Source organism: Mytilus californianus, unplaced genomic scaffold (assembly GCF_021869535.1).
Source record: "Mytilus californianus isolate M0D057914Y unplaced genomic scaffold, xbMytCali1.0.p SCAF_6, whole genome shotgun sequence".
Classification (NCBI taxonomy): domain Eukaryota; kingdom Metazoa; phylum Mollusca; class Bivalvia; order Mytilida; family Mytilidae; genus Mytilus; species Mytilus californianus.
Genome location: NW_026262712.1, coordinates 54,036,557 through 54,042,493, shown reverse-complemented (window position 1 = coordinate 54,042,493; position 5,937 = coordinate 54,036,557). Strand labels below are relative to the sequence as shown.

The following is a 5,937-nucleotide window of genomic DNA, read 5'->3' as shown; positions in this document are numbered from 1 at the left end:
AATTAATTCACAATCTAAAATATAAATGTTTATGTAAAATTTGAAGTCCTTTCGTACATTAGAAGGTTTTGATTCACAATTTGACATAACCGTGTTGTTTAGGGCATCAATATACTATGATTTGATAAGATAGATGAGACAATTACCCTGTTGAAGACCCGATGTTACTTTAGGTGTTTAAGCAATTCCGTCAGTTTTTGTTTGTAACTTTGGTTTGTCTTTTTAATAGTTTTATGAGATTTGAACTTGTGTAACTGTTGCATAATTTTATGTACATTTTTTATTGATACTTTCTGTTTTTAAAGCAAAAGGTTGTGAAATTTTCTGTATAAATATTACTATTAATAGTTTCGTTATCCCACAATTTCTCTTTTAATCAGTTTTGTAAATTTGCTGTACATCTTTTCTCAGTAATCCAAACACTGTTTTGATTAGTGTACATTCATTTATTTAGTGTACATATACTACACCTATTTGCAACTAAGATTTCTCATCTACAAACATGTCTTGCATGTGGTACAGAATGTTATCAATAACGACCTCGAGTCTAGACCTTTTGATTGCATATTTGCAAGGTTTCAATCCATGTGCAATCCTGCTGGCCATGGTATATGTCATTTGTCATCAAAACTTCCAAAAACAAAAAAATGTGCTACACAAGGGTTATACTGTTGCTCTCTATAATGAATCGAATTATTTGGGATAAACTTGATATCTAGACTACATCGTTAGCAAAACGTAATAAACAGCAAGAGTTTATCTAAGTTCTTGGCCTTTACTTTGTAAAATATAAACTAGACTTACAAATTATGTATACCATATAGACATCTTATATATATGTACACATCGACCAGCACTGAATAAATGCATCAGTGAAGAGATCGAACTATTTCGAATACTTTTTTAAATTACGGGGAAATCTCTTCCAATATTTTGCACTGGAAGTAATGGAATAAAATGCATTATGCGTTCAGTACAGATTAAGCAAAGGGAATGCTTAATAATAAACAAAAATCAGTTTAGACTATCAGCGCTCATCCAACAATGTGTATCCGAAGCAACCCTGTCGCAACGTAATTCAGCGATCGGGTTCGAACATCTTTACTGTTATTTCATTCAACAAGGATTCTTATCTTACGTGTATTATTTCTACACGTTCCGTACGTCGTTCTTAACTCTAGAACTTATTTACAATGTAACCTAATAGAATTTTAGAAACATTATCAGGAAACTCACCAAAACTAACTTTTGATTAGTACTTATATCAAGATGGCGTGTATATCGTATTAAACTTGAACATGTATTTATGATATACATTATTTCATGTTAAGCAATCAATCAGGCTGAGTGCTTCTAATTATGATTTTTTTTATCAATCGTTTCTGGTCAAATGGATGCTATTAAACAATAACTTCTTAATGATATAGTTCATACGTTGACCTTTAAAAATTTATAGACGCTATATGATATATGTACATGTAACATATGACCATGCATGGGCTATACAAATTTTAATAGAATCCGGGTTTGCGTTTATATCAATCATTGTTCATGTTGCATGTATGTTAACTTTGTGGTGTTACTATGTACAGTGATTCGATGTCATTTCTGATCTTAATTACCATGCACTTTATTGCGTTTGTCTGCTTTTCGTTTTTAAACGATTGCTGATAAAATACCTATAGAGTATTGGAGCTCGACAAATTTTGAAAAATTAGAATTTAAATCATATTGTTTATTGTGTAATGTATTTTTATCTCTGAAGTACACGGCTTTTGACAGTTAATTTACTAAGTTATCAACATTTGACTATACTTGCCATTTATGATGGCGTCTTATTTTATGAAATTGTCAAACATATATTTGTATATCTTTTTCTTCTGTAATATCTTCTTTGCTTGAAAGAAGGAAAGGAACTGAATTTGATCGACATTTCTTCATAGATTTGGAACTGAAATATTGCATTTTTTTTATTTCTAGGAGGAAAATTTTACAGTTTTGTATTCTACATTTTAATTACTTTTGTTATAAAGATGCAATTATACAAATAAAACATGAATGAATTATAAATGGGTGTTAGGATCTGTAACATTGAAAATCAAAAATTTAAAACAAAAATTATTGTAGAACACGTGTTCTGCATATTCTGCACTATTTTTTGTGCATTGTCACAGCTTAAAAATAATCAAATATATTAGGTTCAATGTATAAGAAGCTATGATACTACATATAAATAGAATTTCACTTTCGATATGAATTGGATAAATAGATTTTTTCCAAATATAAATTTCAGTTAACATACACTAATTTAAATTATCTGCAAACCATAATTTGGCGAACCGCAAATCTAGCAGAAAAACAGACCACAGTTACAAGAATCCTATCAAAATCTACGACAATAGGATGTACATTTATTAATTTCAAAATACAATGTTGTACAGGAAATAATGTGACATCTGCAAATGAATGTTAACAATATCTTTTATTACATGACTATAAAAAATCTCTATCTCATTGGTTAAAAATGTAGGGAATCTTTTTTAATAAACGTTATATTCACCGCGGGAAAAGTCCCGAAAAGTTAATATAAGATTTGGGACAGCTGTAATTAGTTTTTTCCTCTGCAACGTCAATAAGGTAGGCTTATTGCGTAATGGATATTCTCGTTTTTCTTAATGTTTATTTAATGTTATTTTTTTTTAAATCTTATTGAATATTTCAACTTCTAAAGGTTAAGCAACTGCCAAAGCAGATAATGTATCAAGTATGACAGGAGCAGTTAAATATCTTGAGCAAATACTAGCAATACTGAAAATGAATAAAAAAAGTTATATAATAAAACAATTGTTGACTTTTAATATCACTTGATACTATCAGATTATTACATGGCATTTTTCATATCAGATGTATTATCAGCCCATGGTTCCATATCAGCCCAAGAGCCGAACATGATTTATCAACCGCATCAAAAGTCCATTATTGTATGATATCGACATATTTTCTAAACTGTGTCTTACATTTAAATTGGGATTAGATATAATAACATATAGAGGATTAAAACAAAATTTAAATATTACACTTGTTGACAAATTGAATGTAGATCTATTGACTTTAAACTAAGTGATTGCGTCGTACATAATGATTATTATTATATGACTAAAATATTTGTCTTTTCTCATTGATTAAAAGCAGACAAATCTTCTTTAATTTGATAAAACCTTATATTCAACGCGGGAAAAATCATGAGAGGTTGATATAAGATTTGAAAAAGCTAACGTGTACCTGAATATAGATATTCCAAAGCAACGTTAATGAGGAAGGTTTATGACGTCATGCACATCCTCGTTTTTCTCTTTTTCTTCTTGTTTTCGGTGAAATTTTTTTCTCTTGTTTTCGATGTATTTTTTAGTAAACTTTATTGAACATTTCAACTTTAAAAAGTGAGCAATTGCAAAAGTAGATTTGAGATATATTTTGTATAAAAACAAGGAGCAGTTTTAAAAGAATCTTGAGCAAATACTTGAAAATTGGAGAAGGATAAAAAGTCATATAATAAAACAATTGTTGACTTTTGATATCAGTTGATACAATGATTTATCAACCAAGGCATAAATCAGTGTATCAACCTCATCGAAAGTCAATAATTATATAATATTTTGAGTAGTAGAAAAACAATATAGATATAAAAATAAGGAGAAGTAGTATGATTGCCAATGAGACAACTATTCACTAAAGTTCAAATGAAGTGGATGTAAGCAATTATAGGCAACTCTGCGGCCTTCAACAATGAGAAAAACCCATACCATATAGTCGGCTATAAAAGGTCCCCATATGAAAAATATGAAAACATACAGTTGAGAAAACTAACGGCTAATTAATAATATTTAGAGTATGTTTCCTATAAATCAGCACGGATAATTGTATACATTTAATTTAGATGCAATACACTTCAGTGTTTGTGTATCTTTTGCAGTTGCATAACCAATATAAATTTGGGTTCTAGACACTCATATGTTGTTTTATAGATTATTTATTCTCTTTATTGTAGTTAATTAAATTTTCCATGATATCTGACTATTCTATATACTAGGATTGGTGTCTAAGCTATAACAGTTGGTTAAATATCGTCTATACATAGATACCGATTCAAAAATTGATCTCGTCCTGTGTTGGAGGCAGTAACAGAAGTTATCGTTTCAATTGGCATCTCTTCACTGGCTTGTAACTGAAACTGAAAGAAATGTATTTTGACGTCCTTTTCAAAATTCATAACTTCTCATACACTTATAATAAAAAAATACTTTCTCATACTAATAGCAGGCAATGAAAGAGAATTGTATTTTGCAAACTATTTAATGAAAATAAAACAAGAACTCAACATCTCCCACACTTGGCCTTTACCATGTTTACATCCCTCTTTCTACTTGTGAAATTCACTGCTTAAATAATAATCCAAACATACTTTTGGCATAAGTATAGAAATAGTAAAGATCAAATAGCAGTTCAAATTCAATCATTTGTAAAGTATGTACCTTCAATGGAAAAATTTTGTTTTTCATCTACCGTCAAACTATAATTAATGGCACCAGGCATCTAAATACACACTAAATTAACAGTAAAAAGTGTATGTAAATTTATCCAAGTGTACCCTGTTTTTAACTATTCATGTAATAAATAACCATTACCTCTGATATAACAAATCAAAACATTTGTTAATCGAAAGTAATCTGACTACTTTAACAATATAAACATAGAGTTAAGTTTGAAGTTAATTGCGCAAGGCAGTCTTGACTTTGTTTGTGACATTTATATATCTGACAAACAAAGTCTAATACTTCTGGAATGACAAGTCGTGATATTTCTCAATCATAAGGGAACTTCTGTAAAGAAGAGGCGAAAGGCATATTCAAACTGATGGCAGGGATAAAACGAAAAATAACCAACAGACAGACAGCAGCAAAACAAACAAATCAAAGAAAACTAATGGCTACATAAGTTGCAACAATAAACGCATGACAACTATTTCATTTATATGAAGTTACCTATCAATTTAATTATGTAATAGTCACAGCTTGAAATATATAGCACCAATGGATTTTTTCCAGAATCGAAAAATGTTCACTTTCGGTGAGTGCCTCCGTCTCTGAAAGAGAGAAAAATCAAATAAAATGAAATGTTAATGCGTACAATACGCGTTTTTGGTATATTCCTCATCAGAAAGACTGACATAAAAAACATCCTTGGTACTATACTTTCTATCAACCTGCTGCTAGTAATAAATCACTTTTATTAACAATGCTGAGGTCTTTCTACTCCAGTCATATTTGACACATTTGTTTTGAGATTTTGTGTACAATGCTCTTCAACTTCGTAATTAATTTCACCTTCCAATTATTTTAAGTCACGCACCACTATTGCATGTATGTAGACGACTTGATGGGGTTATTAGTCTGATATATTTTATGATTTTCACAACAATTGTTTATATAACACTGATGTTATACGTTTTTTTTTCCAAAGGGCATCACCAGACAAGTAGTCAGTGACGAAATGTTATACGTTTGATATGGTTATGTCTGTAAGTTCAATGTTAATAGACATCAGAATCATTAAAAAAAACTGTATAAAAGTTTTTTCAACGTAAAGCATTAACATTATCCATCTGTACACATTTTTTGAATTGTTGGCTGAATGGCTCTTCAGTTTTTAATTAATGTGACTATTAACTGCTTTGATGCGATTGCTACTGATCAGTCATCTTTAGACGAAACGTATGTCTGGTATATAAACTTTTAAGTGTTATCTTCTTTGAGATAACAGTCGTAGGTTTCATTGTATATCTTATTCATTACTTTTTTTTTTAATCATTTTTAGATAATATGGTACAACTAGAAAAAGCAAGGCGATATATTTGAATGAACTCATCATAGAAATTTC

The 5,937-nt window shown here is 29.7% G+C and overlaps 1 long non-coding RNA gene across 1 annotated transcript; it reads right to left on the bottom strand.

The window, feature by feature from the left end:
* Positions 1–1,868: 1,868 nt before the first annotated feature.
* Positions 1,869–5,152, bottom strand: LOC127705745 (uncharacterized). The gene is made up of 3 exons (XR_007983976.1): positions 5,043–5,152; positions 4,143–4,231; positions 1,869–1,951 (listed from the first exon to the last, which is right to left on the bottom strand). It is a non-coding gene; the product is annotated as an uncharacterized LOC127705745 (long non-coding RNA).
* Positions 5,153–5,937: the final 785 nt, after the last annotated feature.